This window comes from Diabrotica virgifera, chromosome 5 (assembly GCF_917563875.1).
Source record: "Diabrotica virgifera virgifera chromosome 5, PGI_DIABVI_V3a".
NCBI classification, from domain to species: domain Eukaryota; kingdom Metazoa; phylum Arthropoda; class Insecta; order Coleoptera; family Chrysomelidae; genus Diabrotica; species Diabrotica virgifera.
Window position 1 is genome coordinate 131,846,884 of NC_065447.1, and position 20,724 is coordinate 131,867,607.

The 20,724-nt window shown below is 31.1% G+C and overlaps 3 long non-coding RNA genes across 3 annotated transcripts; 2 read left to right on the forward strand and 1 right to left on the reverse strand.

Moving 5' to 3' along the window:
• The first annotated feature begins 7,669 nt into the window (after positions 1–7,669).
• On the forward strand, positions 7,670–9,352 carry LOC126885146 (uncharacterized). The gene is made up of 2 exons (XR_007698305.1): positions 7,670–8,068; positions 9,070–9,352. It is a non-coding gene; the product is annotated as an uncharacterized LOC126885146 (long non-coding RNA).
• Positions 9,339–13,653, reverse strand: LOC126885148 (uncharacterized). Its single transcript, XR_007698307.1, has 2 exons — positions 13,520–13,653; positions 9,339–10,364 (listed from the first exon to the last, which is right to left on the reverse strand). It is a non-coding gene; the product is annotated as an uncharacterized LOC126885148 (long non-coding RNA).
• Positions 13,654–13,700: 47 nt separating this feature from the next.
• Positions 13,701–15,659, forward strand: LOC126885147 (uncharacterized). Its single transcript, XR_007698306.1, has 2 exons — positions 13,701–15,292; positions 15,362–15,659. It is a non-coding gene; the product is annotated as an uncharacterized LOC126885147 (long non-coding RNA).
• Positions 15,660–20,724: the final 5,065 nt, after the last annotated feature.

The window sequence follows — 20,724 nt, forward strand, 5'->3', positions numbered from 1 at the left end:
GAGCAGGTCGGTCGATTTTGCTTTGACACTTTGTTAACGCTCGGAGCGAATAGGAGAATCAAACACACTAGTTTGAAATTGTAAACTGTAGTAAATATTCATGAGTATAGGCGGGTTGACATTACTAGTGAATAACGAACGTGGCTCACGCTTACGTATTTTGCCCGTGCTATTGTTAGATATTTTATTATCTATTTTCAAACCCAAGCAGTACATTTGTATTTATGCAATGCATAGATACAAATGTACTGCTCGAGTTTGAAAATACATAATAAAATATCTAACAATAGCAGGGGCAAAATACGTAAGCGTGAGCCACGTTCGTTATTCACTAGTAATGTCAACCCGCCTTAATATTTAAAAAGTGGTTTAGTGGTAACATTCTTGTTTTAAATTATATTGTGTATATCGACAGCGGAAAGGCAGGACCTCATAACTGAAAAATTTGTATAAAATGAGTTACTTCGGTTTTCGCTTTAGAATAAGTGTATCAGCACCTATTAAACAGCTTTTAGAGCTGGGAAAGCCTTTTGGAAGCCTTCTGGAAACTTTCCCAGCTGTATATAAACTGCTGTATATAAACTAAAATAACTGCCGATAAACTTATTCTAAAGCGAAAACTGAAGTAACTCATGTTATAAAAAATTTTCAGTTTTGCCTTTCCGCCGTCGATATGCAAATATTTCACTTACATTTTTGAAGAAAGTCTCAAAATAAACTTTGAAGAGATATTTATCTGATTTTGGTATTTATGTAAGTGCTCTATATCATCCTCATGCCTATAATGTGTTTTAAAACAGTTTCAATATTTTTAGATACTATTATTCGACTAGTACGCCAAATAAACATTTTGCAGGGTCCTTGGTATTTTAAAGCTCTTTCTCTATCTTGTTTTGAAAAATAATTTTTTGAGGATCACATATACATATACATTCATAATAAGATGTTTCATGTTCTTGTACTCTTGTTCTCTGTTCTCTTCCTGTGCCATCCATACAGTGCAAATCTAAAAAAAACAACATAACAGGTGATTACACGGGCAGTTATACTACTTACAGCTTACTTTGTATCTAATCTATTATCTAGTATTACTCTATTAGTATCTACCTACATAAAACTATCTTTGAAATCTAAATTTTTGATATAAACATCAACCTTAATACTTACAAAATAAATAATATTGTGGAAGTTACACGTACCTACCTAAAAGTTTTTGAATTGCAATTTTATCAACTGGAAAAGACTTCAACATAATGAGTTTTAAATTATGACAAAGCACAATATTTATTGTTTCAATTTACGTGTAAATAAAATAATAATAATCTTAATCACTTGTAAAAGTAAGGTTAAGATTTTTGACTTGAGAAAACAGAACTGTCAAATTTAAAACCAAACTGCTATAAAATTTTAAAATTCCCGCTAAAAGGAATCTGGCAACATTGCCGTCGTTTGCTGGACATCTCTCCCTCTCGGAGGTAGGTGTAGAAAAGACGAAGCGTTAAATACCGCTATGAATTCCAAGATTTCATTGGTTAGAACTACCCACGTGATATCTGTGTTCCTATTGGTCAAATGATTAAGAATGACAGAGCGGGATATTTAAATACCAATATTGTATGCAAAGTGTCGTTTCAAGAAAACAAGTCAGCTGACTGAGGATGATGGATAAATATTAATTTCTTGTTTATCTGACAATTTTTATGATAGAAATAAGTGTGGTAGAAAATCAAAATGTATTGAAAAACGGTATTGATTAAAAAACACTATTTATTCGTTTCTACTAGTCTTCTTTCTAGACTGTACCTAGTCTCATAAAATATTTCTTTTTATCTCATAAAAAATATAAACAATTATTGTATAGTTATAATATGTACCTATTCTTTTTATTTATTTCAGTTGTTCAATACAAACACGGCAGCCCTAGAATAGATCTTATAAATTAAATTATAAATGCATGAAAATTAAAAAGAGATAATTTACATAAAAGTTAATATACTGGATATGGGGAAAAGTAATTTAGGGGAAATTATATGTTATATTATATAATAATTATGATTTTCTTCGGCATTTTGTGAAGTATAGGGCATGTTGTGTCTTGTGTCCTTTTAAAAAGTCTGAAATTTCATTTACATTTGGATTTTTAAATGTATCACGTATTAATATGTTGCTACGATTTTTGTTCCTTTGTGGAGAAAAACCGTTCCTGTGGTTCAATGTTTTTACATATTGAAACCTTTAAAACACTTTCAATTTTTTTTGCAAATTTTTATTAAATTTTTTGTTGCATGTAGGTATATTTGACAAAACAATCTAAACATTGCTGTCACTTAAATTATCTAAATCGGGTGTATGTATTTACAAGCATCGTCAAATCTTCATGATCTTTTTTATTGCAAATTAAATTGATGTTACTTAAATCCTTAAAGTCGTGGTTTCACTATCAAATAATTTGATCAAACAGTTTGAGCAAACTCAGGAAGTGACGTCACAACTGGAGTTTGTTCAAATTATAAAAATCTAGTCGTCACACTATCAGTTTGATCAAAGTTTGTATTGAGAGTTGTGGTAGTAGGTACATATATCAAAACCCACAAGCATTCCAACACTTTAGCGAATAATAAGCCCCAAACTCTCTATTGTAGAAGGGAGTTAGTAACAAACCAAAAAGAAATCAAGTCCTGATTAGGAAAAATCTAGAAAACAAACAAGAGTAACTATTGGCTACAAAAGCTGCTGTACAAAAATCAGTGTGCACGCTGAAGAAAGCAACGCAGGAAATGATAACGAAACAATTTTAATGTGTAGCTAGGCCATGACTGATAAACATATACAGGGGCTCACAGCTTAAATGATGCAGTCACTACTCAATAAAGCTAGCTTGTGTCAGTGGCTCAATATTTATTAGAAAAAACTTACATACTGAAAGTAGGTAAGTTAGTATGAGTCTTCTAAAATAGCATAAGCTATGTTTTGGGTTTCAAATATGCAATAATTAACAGCCTTAGCGCCAGTGTATCCTTTTAGATACACACTGTCCTCAACACTGTGTACCGAAAAAGATACACATGGCTCGTTGTGTTCGATCTGTTGTGTCACCTAAAAGGACACACTTTCTTAAGTTTTTATATGTAGAGAATAATGCTATGGCCTGAGCCAATTTCCTGGTATAACTGGGTTTGGCCTTACGACATGAAAAGATAGGTTGTATGTAACTAGAAATTCATATGAAAAATGTTGTCATGTATGGGCCAAAACAACTTGCTCCAACTCATTATGCAGGGAAAGATTCAAGGAAAAAGAAGCATAGGGAGACGCAGAATATCGTGGCTGCGCAACCTGAGAGAATGGTACAGTTGTACATCAAACGAACTTTTCAGAGCAGCCATCTCCAAAGTCCTAATAGCTAAGATGTATTGTCAGAGAAATAGCAAATAATCCCAAAAAAGTGCACCAAATTTGAGAGATGAGGTGGAAAGAGAGTTTGGAAATAGATGTAACCCAGAAACAATTAGAGGGATATTACAAAAGAATAATCTACATAGCTGAACTGCAAGAAATAAATCTTCTATCAGCCAAAGAAATAAGCAACAAGGAGTTTTGTTTTCTTTATTAATATTCTCCTTTAAAAGTTTACATCATTTTAGCTGATATCAAAATCATACACAAAATAATTAAAAGATTATTGTTATTTAAGTATGGTATATTTGAAACCCAAAACATAGCTTATGCTGTTTTAGAGGACTTGTAGTAACTTACTTTCAGTATGTAATTTTTTTCTAATATTGAGTCACTGACACAAGCTAGTTTTATTGAGTAGCGACTGTATCATTTCAGAATTGAGGCTGTGAGTCACTGTAGGTGCAGTAGAATAATTTTGCTTATAAATATTATCAGTAATAATATTTTCCACCTACCTCTACCGAAAGTATACTTTTCCGGACCTGATTCTAGGGAGCAAAGTTGTACTTTTCCTCCCTAGGGAGGAAAATATTTTTCCTCCCTAGGGAGGAAAAGTAAAAGTGACGTCATAATATTTCATTCATGAAATATAACTTATTGACGCCCTGTATAATATCTATTTTCTATTACGGAGTATCTATACATTTTAACGTTTATTTATAAAACATCCTGTATTTTGCAGAATGGTAAAAAACAGTAAATTGTTATTTTTATTTAACAATGTTTACATTAATAATTTGACTTATATTTGACAGCTGACAGTTATATTGTACCTACTTGTTGTTTTAGTTCTAATAAATTTTGTTGGTTAGTTACATAAATAAATTAAGTAAAAATGACAAAATGACTTGTTATTTGAGGAAGGTGGAAAAACCATATGTATAACATGGGAGTAAAGTGCCTTTTCCTCCCTTGAATGATTACTGCCCTCCGCTACGCGTCGGGCAGTAAACTTCATTCTCGGGAGGAAAAGTTACACTTTCCTCCCTTGTTATACAAATAGCTATTACATCAAAATAAAAATTCCATCACAGCTGATTGTCATTTGTCTTTATTGCTTAATTCTCTGACCAATACGAACACAGATATCACGTGGGTAGTTCTAACCAATAAAATCGTGGAATTCATAGCGGTTTTTAACGGCTCGTGTAGAAAAGTGTTACACTTTTTTTCCTACAGCATTTCAAAGAAACGAGTTGTACGCGTTCTACGACAGAAGTTGAGTGTATCGTGAAAAAAAGTGTAAACACTAGAAAAACAAAGAAACAAGAAAGTGTAACACTTTTACACTTTTCTTACACTTTTCAAGAACTAGTGTTACACTTAAAACAAAGGAACAGACCTACTATTTTAGGAGTTTTTAAATACTTTTGCATTATGGGTATATGTAATGGGGAATTTCTGGAGAATATATTATTAGGGAATAGTGGATATCCATTCCTCAACTACAACTACCGAATGACACCATTCCAGAATTTTCAGACAGAAGTTGTGTTTTTATAATTCATCACAAATCCCTTCAAGAATTGTTATTGAAAGAACATTTGGTATTGTGAAGAGATTTCCCATTTTACCATATGTAATGAGATGCAAGTTACCTTTTATTCAAAGAATAATATCAGCTTGTTCAGTTTTACATATTGCAGTAGTACATAATAGAGAAAACTTTGAAATACTGGCAAATGAGTGTGCTGTTGATATTGATATAGAAGCTGTGGCAGTACATTTTCAACCAGGAGCTAATCTAATGCGACTAAATTGTGTGTGTGTTTGTTTAAAATTATTGTTCGACATTTAAAGCTAGCGCTTAAACTAATTTTATTTTTATTGGACTGCAGTTTGTTAATAAATTTATAAATAAATATAAATATTATATTGGTGACTGATTTTAAATATTTTATGATCATTAGCAGGTTTTAAATAATAAATTTATAAATATATACATACATGCTATTGGCGTTTGATGTTTTATCCATTATGGCCTTCTCTTTCTTTCTTTTCACCTCTGGATAACTAGTTATCAGGAAGTTTATCTGACAGATTAGATACTAATAGATATCTGACAGAGAAAAATTTCCCGTAACTAGTTATCCGGAGCTGAAAAGACAGATACTAACGCCCGGTTTCATAATCAGTTAAAGTGGACTTTAAGTTTTAAGTTGGTACCCTTGTCAATGCAATTCATATGGGTAAATGTCAACGTTAAAGTGAACTTTAGTTAATGTTCACTTTAAGTTGATTATGAAACCGGGCGTAAGGATACTGTTATATAAACTTCCCAATAATTAGTTATCTGAAAATGAAAAGACCTCTAATCTGTCAGATAAACTTCCCGATATACAAAAAGATAATGGAAGAATTAAGCTTTATACTGGTTTTTATTAATTTTTTTGGCAATGTTTAAATAAACAAATACTGATGGCATGAAATGGATCACGAACAAGGAGGAATGAAGAAGGAATTGGAGATTGTGTTTAACATTAAACGCATAAAACTGCAGTATCTGGGACACATATGATAAATCAGCACCGTTACTCCCTGCTGCAGTACATATTGCAAGGTACAGTCAAAGGTAAGCGAAGACCTGGAAGAGGGAGAATATCAATGGAACTGTTTCGAATCGCAGCTAGCAAGGTTACGATTGCTATATGATTTCCAACATTCGAAACGGATAAGAACCAAAAGAAGAAGATGGCATGAAAATGAAAGTGTATTAATACTTTTGATTAAAAACTTTATAGATTCTAATCTATAAAAGATTAAATTTTCAAAAATAAATACTTGAACCTTTGTTTTATTTTGTTAACCTGTTGTTATATATCTGTTGAATAGAACTCTATTTTGAATCTAGAATTTTAACAAATCCTAACTTTCATTAAAATTTATTGATCTTATATCTTCAATCTCTTATATCTTCAATAAATATTTATTTCTATAGAAAAATGTAAAATATATTGAGTTTAATAAATGAGTTACTGATATTTTAAAGGCCCCGTCTCACCATCAAATAATTGACAGTTATTTGATCAAACTTGACAGTCAAACTTGACTAGTGACACAAACTATACATACTAACTGTCACTTTGTGTCACTAACTGTCAAGTTTGATCAAATAACTGTCAATTATTTGATGGTGAGACGGGGCCTTAAGTCTGATCATTGTAATTAGTAACAATTTAAAATTATTTACGTAATATTCCTTTTTACAACTTCTTGCAATAACTCAAGCTTCAATAAAATGTTCTTTTCTATATTCGTTTGGGTCAAAACATCAATAAAACCCAACCCAAATAAAACCCAACATACAACTTTAATGATGAAAGTTTAATCAAATATCAATCCCACAATACATAAATTATCAATCCAAAGAAGCGACAAGATAAATTCAAAATACAAGTGAAGTTAGACTTAGACCTTTCTTCACATTTTTGACACGTTATGTCAAAATAAAAGAACTTTTATTAAAATAAAGGTGTCCTCTAATTTTCCTTAAATACAGGCGGCCTGTATTTTATTAAAAGACAAAAATAAAAGACGCAATACTGCGCATGCTTATATGTCAAAATAAAGGATCTTTTATTACAGGTCGACTTAAAAGACGTTGGCAATAGAGAGATATCGAAACTCGGAGTTAAAAGTTCCTTTATTACAGGATCTTTTAATAAAGGACAAATACAGGACATGTGTAATGAGAGTTATCGAAAAGCAGTTTTAAGGGATCTTTTATTTTGACAAATGACATTAAATATTTTTGTAAATATAAAAATAACCTTATTATATAGGAATATATTATATAACCTCTATGCTTATAACCTATAAAATTCTGTTTGTAATCGTAATCTCGTATAAATAAGACCGTAGAAGAGTGAATAAGACCTTATTATAGAGATAAAAATTAAAATAAGAGTAAGAACAAGACAATTAAGAATAAGATCATTGAAAAGAGTAAAACGTTGAATTTAATTATTTTGTCATTTAAACATAGAGGTATATATTGACATAGAGAGAGTGTCATTCGGAGCGAAGTGACGACACCATCTTTTTTCTTTGGATTAGTGCTACTTCACTCTTACACATAGTAAAGCTGCGACAGTATGATAAACGTCATTTTTAAGTTAGGAGAAGTACGATGTTAGCTGATGTCTTTCCTGTTATTTTTATTTAGTCACTGTTTACATTGGGCATTGACATTTATTTGTAGATGTTTTTAGACGAATATTCTGTTTGGTTTTGTTTTTTATTGTTAATTGTGCAGCGAAATTGTGATAGTAAATTAAATATAAAGTTGTGTATAGCCTACAGAACTGAATTATCCCATAGTAATTATCAGTTTGTGTCAATTTGTTTGTGTGTAAAAAAGAAAAAACACCTTTCCTTGTGTTTGACCGACTTGTAGCAAGGGCTTTCTTGAGAAGCCTGTAAATTGCGGGAATAGGACAGACAGGGATAAAATCCTCACTTTTTACTGTTCCCAAGGCTATACATTTCCCCCATGCAATACATTTAAATGAATTTTATCCAAACAAAGGCAGGAACATTGGATAAAAGCAATAAAGAGAACAGACCACAAATTAAAATATGAGAGTATGTAGTAAACATTTTATAAGTGGTAAGTTTAAAGTAATTCAACTAAGTAATAAGTTTTTAAAATGTCTACAATAAAAATATATATGTACTTACCAATTCGGTTCTAGTTTAGAACAAGGGTTATGTAAAGAAAATCATGCTTGACCATGTAAGATATAGTGTATTACAATATGGTTAAATGCAAAGCTTAATAATGCCTTAATGCATATAGCCTGCCTAAACTGTTCTTAAATCTTCTTCTTCTAATGACACTACAACCATTGGTAAATCTTTGCCTGCTTAACAGCATTCTTCTATTCTGCCCTGTCGCTACTTTCCTGCACCACTGCCTGATATTTATGGTTTTAAGATCCTTCTCTACATCGTCTATCCATCTGTTACAGGGCCTTCCTCTTGTTATATTTCCTTGGGGCTTCCATCTCTGACATCACAGCTCGATTATCTGACATTTTTTCTAAGCGACCAAGAAAGTTTAGTCTTTGAGACTTTACAAATCTAACAATATCTGCGCTCTGCATTAGTTCATTCAGCTTGTGGTTCATTTTAATTATCCATGAACCATCTCTACAATGTGTTGGTCCAAATATGTTCCTTAGTATTTTACGCTCAAATATTCTCAGTTGATTTTCATTAGTGGTTGAGATGGTCCACATTTCACATTCTTATGTGACCACTGGTGTAATTACTGTTTTGTAGATTCTAAGCTTATACTCACGATTCAGTAACAGTAACTTACTTTTAATTACGTCTTTGTATGCATAAAAACACTTCTTATTACCGATAAGAATCCGTTGTTATATTCCATTTAGGTATTTTTTTTTACTTTCATTAATATATAGACCAAACATAGCAACTTCCTGTTTCAGCTCTATAGCTTTTTCGCTTAATACATTTTTGTTGTGGCTTATTATGGCAATTGTCCTTAAATAATGTTAAAATACTCTTGTGATATTTTGTCATATTTGTATGATTTTTTTATGGTATACAATTTAGAGTTTTTATTTATGTATTTGTTGTTTTTAGGAATAAACACCAGCTATTTTAAATGTAGGAAAAGGAGAAACTGCTGGAATCTAATTTTACACAAATGTTTTTGACTATTGAAGATTTGGATAAACAACAGAAGTTACTTTGGGCTATAGCTATGTGCAGATTTATTTCCTTGTGGATTACTATGTTTATTCTTTTTAACTATACTTCCTATATTGTTTGTGAGATTAATATTATTATTTAATTGATTATATTAATATTTTGTAATAATAATCAATGCTTTGGTTTAACAAATAGACAACTTAGAATAGAAAAATGCTTTATTGTCATGGAAAATTGTACAATTTATACACAAAACTTACAGAGTCATAAAAAACAATAATAAACTAAAACAATAACAAAAAAAATGTTAGGATATAAAGAGACTAACGCTCATAATTGTATTGAAGGTTTTTATATCCTCTTTAAATCCTAACATTTACACAATGTGCTCATACCAGCAACAAGTTTTTATACTTGTGTAATATGAGTCCTATTTGAGAGTACCAGTAGTAATGCAATAGGTCTATAATTGCAGGCATTAGATTTTTCACCACCCTTATGAAGAGGAATAATGATGGCTGTCTTTAGGCAGCTCTAGAAATTTACCTTTCTTAAGGGGCTATCCTAGTGTAAAAGTATGAAATTCATATACTTTTTTGGGAATTTCTAAAATAAAAAGTACTGTACCAATTATTTTGAAAATTTTTTGCTCAATTAGAAATCCAATGAAATCAATTAATTTGTGGTCATCTGATTGAATACAACCAATAAAACCAACATTATACTGAAAACAGATCCCATGGGCTGTTTTCAGTCAATCATGTAGCTATGGATACCTACATTTCGTTTCATTTCGATTTTGACATTTCAAATATTCAATATTTCAAAATGTCACGATTTGGTTGTAATACTGATGAGAATATTAATGAAATTATTATTAATTTTATATCAGCAAAAAATTTTCTATCCGAATAACCCTCGAACATTGATAAATGCTCAAAAATTTTTTAACAACTTTCTCAAGCTTGTTGCTTACAGGCAACAGACCTCCGCCTACGGCGTCGGTCTGTTTCCAAGCAACAAGCTTTCGAAATCTGTTATAAAAATTTTTCGAACAATTATCAATGTCCTCGGGTTATTACTACTGAACATTTGTTATAAAAAGTACATGTGAAACAATTTTCATAAAAAAATATTGAAAATTAAACGATTTATTCGCCATCTACTAGCACCGTGAAAATAAAAACATAGCTCCACTGCTGCAGTGATTGGGACTAAAAGAGATCCTGAAACATAAAATATCAAAAGTTATTATTGAAATATAGGTTATTTTCTATACCATCAAATAGGGATTTTTTTTAATCGGATAAAAAATGTCAATTTGGCGGTTTTTGAAACTGAAAATGTTCTAGCTAATTTAAAAAAATTTCAACACTTCGTCATTTTTCCAAAAATCCTAATTGATGGTATAGGAAATAACTAATATTTCAATAATCAATATGTATTTGCAATTTTATAATTCAGGATCTCTATTAGTCCCAATCGCTGCAGCAGTGGAGCCATGTTTTTTATTTTCACTGTGCCAGTAGATAGGGCATAAATCGTTAAATTTTCATTATTTTTTTTTATGAAAATTGTTTTACTTGTACTTCTTTTTATAATAAATAGTCATGCATTTTCAAAACAATTGGTACAGTACTTTTTATTTTAGATATTCCCAAAAAAAGTATGTGAATTTCGTTCTTTTACACTAGGATAGCCCCTTAAAAGAGTCATTAGTGGGATGCGGACTCCCAACACATTTTCTGGGAGATTTGAGACAATTTTTATGGATAGTCCATCAGTACTACAGGAAGATTTGCTTTTGATACTATTGATTGTTTGGATCAGTTCAGATTAATCAACTAGTCTTATCAATAATGAATTTGAGACCTTTCTTGAATTAGGGAGATAGGAAATCGGATCTTAACATAATTTTACTCACATTAATAAAGTATTCATGGTCTGGAAGGGAAAATGTTTGAGCTTTGTGAGTTTGATTTCGAAGAAGATTGTTTATTATGGACCAAATTTCTTTTGCAACACTTTTAAAGCTTCTCAGATGATTTTGATAGTTTAATTTTTTAGCTGATTTTTTAAGTTTTAAATAGGTTGCCCTGTACTTAGTGATATATTCAGTAACAGAGACGTTGGTAGTAAATTTCTTGATGTACAGGGTTATTCAATATATTTTGCCCCCCTCATATATATTTTTGACATACAGTAGAACCCTGCAAATCCAAACTAACGGAAAGTGAATTTTTTTTTAAAAATTCAAGACAAAAACTTAAATACATGTTTATTATACAAAGTATAACCAGAAAATTGAACAATATTGGATTCGTAGGACTTTGACATTTAAAATTTCTTAAAAATAAATACGTAGGTACTTTATATGTAGTGCTTATAAAGGTTAAACATAAATTTATTTCGGTTTTCTCATAGCCAGGTTACACGTTTTGCAGGAGAGCTTTGAATTACTGGTTAGGCTGACTTTCGAATAATCCGAACTTTTCAGAATCCGAACAGGCTGTCCCCCCAATTAGTTCGGATTTTCGGGGTTCTACTGTATACAACATACTAGTGACGTCATCCATCTGGGCGTGATGACGTAATCAAATATTTTTTTAAATGAGAATAGCCAATTCATGAATCTGACAAACCATGTACAGCTTTTGAGGAAAGTGGATGCCTTTACCAATTTTGTTGTATTCCTCTTGGGGTGACCAATGGAGTATCATATTTTTAGAGAGCCATTGATTCTATCAATAAAAAAGAAAATCTACAAGGGGTTTACGCTTATTTAGATGACGTAACAGTTAGTGGTGAGGATCAAGATAGCTATGATTTGAAGTTTTTAAATGCCGTTAAAAAATATGGGTTAACTTTAAATCAAAATAAATGTCACTACAATCAAAAGCTATAAATATTTTGGGATATACAATATTGCACTTCTATGGACAGTAATTAATGAAAAATAAATTCTCATTGTTGAAACAGATACATGAATGAATTTGCTATTGCTATCATGCTGAGTCAATCTGGAAGACCCGTTACTTTTTTCTCACGTATCCTCACAGATTCTGAACAAAAAAAAATTGATGAATTTTCAAGATTTCCATGCTAAGATACGTCCAGTCAGACAGAGGGGGACTAGCTTGACTTACCAAGAATTTATTAATTACCTACACTCTAAAGGAATATCTTCAAGTAGAACAACACCATATTGAAGGAAATGGTTAAGTTAAAAGATACAATGGAGTTATATGGAAAGCAGTGAATCTAGCATTGAAAACCAGAAATTTAGACATCACTAAATGGAAAAATGTTCTATATACCAGATGCTCTGCACTCTATACCGGGTGGTGAATTGGAACACGGCCCATAGGAAACTCAATGTAAAATTCTAAACTGTTGAATTCCTACTTCCCTAATTATTTTACATCAAAAGACATTAGAAACTATTTGTAGAGGATTGAAATCTGTATTGAAAACGACTGTTAATATTGTTCTACAAACAATAATTATTCAAAATTTTGTAAAAATATAATACAATTTTCAGAGAAATACGCCAAAGTTACGCCACACACACTGCAATAATGTGTATAAGATTGCATTCGGTGACAATGAATTTATTATATTAACAATTTGAACTGTCAATTTCTTTATTTATTTTATCATTTATTCTTTAAAACACAATAAAGTTGATCAGATACCCTCAGTTAAGGAGAAAGTATTAATAATGAAAGATATTTTCTTTAGTCAATAGTGTGCTCACTGTCAGTTAAATAGTAACGTGTGGCCTAACATGCCCACACATACCTACTGCGGTAATTACATTATATTTTTCAAAATTTTGGAATGTGTTTAAATCGTACAACAATTGTAACTTCTGTTTTTAATACAGATTTCAATCCTCTACAAATAACTTCTCATGACTTTTGATGTAACATAATTAGGGAAGCAGGAATTCAACAGTTTAAAATTCTACATTGAGTTTCCTATGGCCCGTTTTCCGATTCACCACCCTGTATGAAGTTTACTGTCTACAGCAACCAATTGTACACATCATGAACATGTGTTTACTTATCAATGAAGATCAACTAGCAGAAATTCTATTTCTTCATGAAAGATTCAGACAAAGTATTACTAAGAAAATTTGTATAAATGAGTAAGTTTGATCCTTTAGTTGAAAAGGATTATCTTTTAGAAGCCAATGTAGATTATGCCTTAATGCAGTATCCAAACAGAAAGAAAAGTACAGTTGCAACGAAGTACTCAGCTCCTAAAAGTGACCTAAAATTATTGAATCACAATAGTGATTAAGATGAAAATGAAAGTCCAAATAATACACTAAAGAATTCCACTACCAAATCAATATCAGATGAGACAGAAAATTTACCTGTTTAAGAACCGAATCAAGTCCCTGATGATAATCATGAACCAATATTAGAAAATTCAGATTTTCAATCTAGCCATAAATAAGCTAGAACTAAAAATAAACTAAGATATTTCCAACATTTTGTTCAAAAATAGAAATAGGGCCGGATTAAATTATTTGGGTTATGTTGTCTTGTCACTTGTCATAATGATTAAAGAAAAAAGAAGAATAAAGTAATTCTCCTTATTTCACTTGCCGTCCCGTACCCCCACTTAGTTTCATGTTATGTTTCTCGATACATTGTGCTAGAAAGAGATACCGCAAACCAGTCGAAGAGATCTTGTCGTCAGTGGTGGCGGAGTGAGGGCTCACTCTATGTTAATATATACCTCTATGCATTTAAAGAACAACATAACCCATAATACTTAACATAAACCATAGTACAACATGAAAGTGAAATTAGAAATACTATGTTATAAGGGAGTTAAGGAGTTGTTAAATACTTTTGCATATTATGGGTATACGAAATGGAGAATTTATGGACAATGTATCTGTTAGGGAGCAGTTGAAGTGCTGTGTAATTAATCACAAATTGCTTCAAGAGCTGTTATTGAAAGAACATTTTGTATTTTGAAGAGAAGATTTCCAATATTAATATGTGAAATAAGATGCAAGTTATATTTAAAGAATAATATGAGCTTGTTCAGTTTTACTAGTTTTACAGTTTCATTGAAATTTGCACTAACAAATATGAAGGTGGTGCGATTTAATCGAACAAGCTTTGTTGTTTATTTGGGTTTATATTTATGACTGCCGACACTAAATCCATTCGCCAAATCGAACATGCTGTGGCAGTACATTTTCAAACAGGAGCAAATCTAGTGCAACTACATTTTGTGTGTGTTTGTTTGTGGTAAAATTATTCGCAATTTAAGGCAAGTTTAAATGGTTAATGTTGATAATTTTATTTGGTTCTAGTTTACTGAATGGGTAGACGGATTACGGATATGAAATTTATACCAATGAATTCTGTTTCACTTACTGATAATTGTACAATAATTTTTTATTGGGGGCGGGCGTTACTTTTCATGTAATTGCAATTTAAAATATGTCTTATTTTTAAAAATCGCCGCCATTTTCCGCCATTATATACCATGAAACAACAAGAAACGACAGGAATGACAACCGTTTTATAAACGCAAGAAGGAGAATCCTAACAGTGTTGCCATAGTTATATAAAATATGTTTTCTTATGAAAATTACAATTTTTCAATTCTTAAATATGTCATTTTACTTATTCTGACGCATTTTTAACACAAAATGACTGCTTTATTACAAGGGTCAGGTTAGTTCTGGTTAGGTTTCGTTACGTTAGGTTAGATTACATCAAGTTTATTAATATTATAGTGATTTATGATTATATTTTAATAAATAAATTCTGTGGGATTCCCAGAATACACTTTCAAGGTTGGAATGAAATTTTGTGTATTTCATGGTTATGTACTGTCACTGATTTCGGGAAACCATGTTGCCATGTGAATGACAAAAGATAATTTCACATGAAAACATCGATTTTTGTCCATTTAAGCGTACCATTGATTTGGAATATTTATGCAAACCTCTAAATTTGGCAACTGTTTTTGAAAAATTGGTAGATGCATGCATTGACGCATTTTTTAAACAGTTTATTGTTAGTTTTTAGTTTGTTAGGTCGGTTGTTTGTGCTGCGCCCTGGATTTGGGCGTTGTCTGTTGCATCATATACAAATTTGTGAAAGTGAAGTTAGTTTATCGGGTGGGTTGTGATTGCGCTCAGCGGTCAAATACCTCCTGCGGTTCTCTCAATATAATACCCGTAAGTTAGGTTTGGACCGAAGGGTTAGGCCTTCCTCCTTTCAGACCGCCTGCGCCCAATTGCAATCTGCCCAGTTTATCATTAAATAAAGGTGAAGTGAGACTAAATGGTGTGTAGGTGTTACGAAAGTAAATTTAAGTACAATTAAGGTGTGGCTTTAATACCTATATTCACAAAGAAAAGGCCTCTTTCGAAGCTAGTAAACTGCAGGCAGAGGAAATAAATATGTTGGTGGCAACTTTTATTACATTTAAAGCCACGAATTTGGCTTTGGACTCTCAAATTGCATCGATCTATAGCTGTTTTGTAAGTAATTTTTATTAAATTTTTAAATCTTTAAAAGGTTAAAACTGGCAACACTGTCAAATTTGACCTCTCGGCGCCTGTCCGCCATATTGTTTTGAAATATGACAAAAAAAATATTATTTTAACCAATATTACGTATTTTTTCATAATTTGATTGTAAAAATCAGTTATATGTATTATGTTTCAATTACTTATATTTTATTAAGACATTCTATATACTTTTGTATCCTTTTCACGTAAATTTTTTTTGGCTACTATTACATTTTTTGATTTTTTTCAAATATTTCTTGATTTTTGGGCACTTTTACCAGTTTCCCCCAAAGAAAACAGTAAAATGTCTGCTTTTTTCCACTTTTCAGGCTAAGTCCATAAAAAAATTGGCATTTTCAAGGTCTACCCTTAGAGTAAATTTTTACCTTTTATTTTTATTGGACTGCAGTTTGCTAGTAAAGTTATAAATAAATAGGTATAGTGTATATATAGTTTAATATTGGTGTCTGATGTTAAGTATGTTATTATTAGCAGTTTTTTAATAAATTTATAAATACATATTAATGTTTGATTTTACGTATCCTTTAAAATATGTTATATCACTTTCCGTTAAAAGGACTTCCACAACTAGCAAAAATGTATGAACAATTTGTTTTAACGGGTTTTGTAGAACCGTTGATACACAGATGCGTTGCAGAGCACATATAGAAAATTAAACAGATTGTGGATGAGTGGAATGCCCTATACAAAGCTTGAACGCCACAAAAGCGACTAAAATCCAGGAAAAGCTTCCTTGGAACAGTGCAGGATGAGTATTTTCCTCTTCCCTAGGTTCAATGAACCAGACAATCTCTAGACCTAGACTTTAAAACACGGAAAACTATAAATAGGATAAGACCAGGGGTCGCTCCAGTAAAATCAAACATTATAAAATGGAGGAAAATAGACCAAGCTGATGTGAACTGTGACTATGGAAAAATACAGAATATGGAACATCTTCTTACATGCAGAAACTATCCTTGTACCCTCGAAGATTTGTGGCTCGGCAACAAAGATGGAGCCGACATAGCCCAAAACTGTGTTTTAAAGGACAAAAATAATAGATGAATTAGCTTTATGGTGGATGAATTATTTTGACAGTATATTTAAATAAACAAAAGCTGATGGCACGAAAGTGTAATACTTTTGGTTCAAAACGATATATATTCTAATACATCAAGGATAAAAAATTTCAAAAATAAATACTTAAACCACTTAAATCTTTGTTTTATTGTATGAACCCGTTTATATTTTAATACCATTTATGTTATATATCTGTTGAATTGAACTCTACCTTTGAATGCAGAATTTGAACAAATCCTAAACTTTTCCACAATGTCTCAAGTATGATACTTGTGCATTCAAATTAATTGAAATTAGGTAGGTACATCTTATATATCTGTAATAAAAATATTTATTTATATACAAAAATGTCTGGAGTTTAAATGAGTTGTAAAGAAATTCTATGTCTGATTATTGTACCTAATTATTAAACACTAAAATTATTTACAAAAATTATATTTAAATTCCTGTTTACAAACTTTTTCTAATAACTCAATGGTCTTAAATATTCTTTTTTATATTGATTTGGGTCAAAACATTAATAATCTATATCTGAGAATAAACTGTTATTCCTTTATTTAGGAGTTCTTTTTAATAAATAAAACTTCAACTTAGATCAAAAATATCCAGATGTGATAAAAACATAAATATAAGTGAAGTTAGACGCCTTTCTTTTCTTGTTTCTTCAGGGAGAGATTAAGGGCCGGTACTTTATGTCCCGGTTAAACCTCGGTTAGCTAACCGGGGTTTAATCGGGACAGAAAAGTACTTCATAGAGCCTCTTGCGTTGTAATAAAAGCAATTATAATTATCATTATAATTATTTATGAATATAATAATAAGTATAATTGCGTTTATGTCTATGTTATGCATATATTTCTGTCCCGATTAAACCCCGGTTAACTAACCGGCTGTTAACGGAGACATAAAGTACCGGCCCTAAATGTCCAGCAAACGACGGCAATGTTGCCAGATTCCTTTTAGCGGGAATTTTAAAATTTTATAGGAGTTTGGTTTTAAATTTGACAGTTCTGTTTTCTCAAGTCAAAAATCTTAACCTTACTTTTACAAGTGATTAGGATTATTATTATTATTTTATTTACATGTAAATTGAAACAATAAATATTGTGCGTGCTGTGTCATAATTTCAAACTCATTATGTTGCAGTCTTTTCCAGTTGATAAAATTGCAATTCAAAAACTTTTAGGTAGGTATGTGTAACTTCCACATTATTATTTATTTTTTAAGTATTAAGGTTGATGTTGATATCCAAAATTTAGATTTCAAAAGTTTTATGTAGGTAGATACTAATAGAGTAATACTAGATAATAGATTAGATACAAAGTAAGCTGTAAGTAGTATAACTGCCCATATAATCACCTGTTATTTATTTTATTTATTTATTTATTCACGGGCAAGCCCTATTCCGATATAAATTTTACAGTGTTCTAAATTATATAACATAATTATACAATTATATAACATTAATGTTAACCAAATTATATAACATAAACTATCGTAATATAACATAACCAAGTGGTTAATATAAAACATAATCACCTGTTATGTTGTTTTTTTAGATTTGCACTGTATGGATGGTGTCATGATGACATCATTTAGATGGCTGGCATTCGCTAGAAATTGCCTATTCAATAAAGTGAAAAAAAGAGAAGAGGAGGGAGCACCCCTCTCAGATGTCAATTTGAACCATGTGTTTTATTAATTTTATTTCACCCTATAATTACCCAATTAATCGAAACAAAAGTAAGTAAGCACACAAATATTATATGGCGCAGTCATATTTCGTTGTCTTCGCACCCTAAGGAGAATTGATAAATAGTAATACTTTGTAAATTTGACTTAACCTCCAAAATGAACGACCACATTGTTCCAGTAACAGAACTGTGTTTTGATGGTAATATGGGAGATAATTGGAGTTTTTTCGAACAAAAATTTAATATATTTTTGGAAGCCAGCAAGCTTAATGAAGAGACCGATAGTTTGCAAGGCAGCGTACTGTTGAATCGAGTTGGAGATCGGGCTCTTCGTATTTATAACAATTTCGAGTGGTCTTCAGATGAAAAGAAAACGTCTTGTAAAGCTATTCTAAAAAAGTTTAAAGAGTACTTTACACCCTCAAAAAATGTCACATATGAGCGATACTTATTTTTTACTCGAGACAAGATAGGGTTAGAGACATATGACTCATATGTAACAGAACTGAGACAGCTTGCAAGTACCTGTGAATTCGACACTCTAACTGACAGTTTAATACGTGATCGTCTAATCCTTGGAATCTCGGATGTTTCGTTAAAGGATAGATTGTTACGAGAACAAGGTTTAACACTGAGCCGAGGATTAGAAATATGCAGAGCTGCTGAGGTGGCAGCAAGACAGTTGAGCGTTATTAGTGGGGCCAATAGTAGTCAATCATTAGAAGTTCTAGAAATACAAAAACAGAAAAAACATCAATCAAATAGAAACCAGCAGCCGAAATCTGCTCCTCAGTATACAGCTGATCCTGGTCAGTCTTACCGAAATCATCCCCAGACGTCAGGAAATCAAAAGATAAGTAACAATTTTATAAAAAACTGTTATAAGTGTGGTTCTAATCATAGTTTAAACAAGTGTCCGGCTTATGGATTACGGTGTAAAATTTGTAATAAGTTTAACCATTTTGCAAAAGTTTGTAATGCTAATAGTTATAGAAACAGAGTCCATAATGTAAATGTCCATCAAAGTGATACCGATTCAGAATCTGATTTTTCGCCAGATCAGTTTTTTCTAAATAATATAAATGAAAAGTCTTCAGAAAAGTGGTATGAAGACTGTTTTATAAATAATAAAATAATTGTATCTTTTAGATTAGACTCAGGAGCAGACTGTTGTGTTTTGCCATACACTTATTTTAAAAAATTAAATATTCAAACTTCTGAACTTACTAGTAGCACCAATAAAATTACTGATTATAATGGAAAAATAATAAATACAGTAGGAAGTGTATATTTAAAAGTCAGGCAATGCAAAAATAAAGAAAATATAGCTAAATTGAAATTTTATATTGTTAAAACACATAATGATGCAATACTTGGCCTTGATGCCTGTATAATGTTAAATTTAATTCAGAAAAATAATATTAATGTAATAAATGATAATTTACACAATGATATTGAGAGTATTAGTCAAATAATTCATGAATATGATGATGCTTTTAGGGGTGTAGGATGTTTGAAAGGTAAACATACCATAAAAATTGATGAGAAAGTAGCCCCCAGAGTCCATCCACCTAGAAAGGTACCATTTGCAATGCATGACAAACTGATGGAGAAACTGAAGGAGCTGGAAAGACTTGAGATAATTAGAAAAGTGACAGAACCAACGGATTGGGTAAATTCTCTTGTAATAGTTAATAAAAAAGCTAATAATGATATAAGAATTTGTATGGATCCTAAAGATCTTAACAATGCTATTAAGCGTGAGCATTTTTATATCCCTACACTTGATGATATTTCTAGTCGACTAAAAGGTTCTTGTCATTTTTCTGTCTTGGATCTTAGCAACGGATTTTGGCATATCCAGTTAGATGATAACAGCAGTAAACTATGTACATTTAATACCCCATTTGGTCGATATCGTTTTTTAAGAATGCCAAATGGCATAGCTTCAGCTCCTGAGGTTTTTCAAAAGAAAATGCAGCAATTATTTGAAAATGTAGAAATAGGGTTATATTTTGATGATTTATTAATATATTCTGATACTCTTGAGGGTCACAATAAAAAATTAAAACAGGTTTTAGATATTGCTAGAAAAAATAATATAAAATTTAATAGAGATAAATGCAAGTTCGGGTTAGCTTCTGTAAATTATATGGGATATAATATTTCTAAAAAGGGTCTGGAACCTGATGAGAAAAAAATTGAAGCTGTTACTAAGATGCAAAGACCAAGATCTGCAAAAGATGTACAACGATTCTT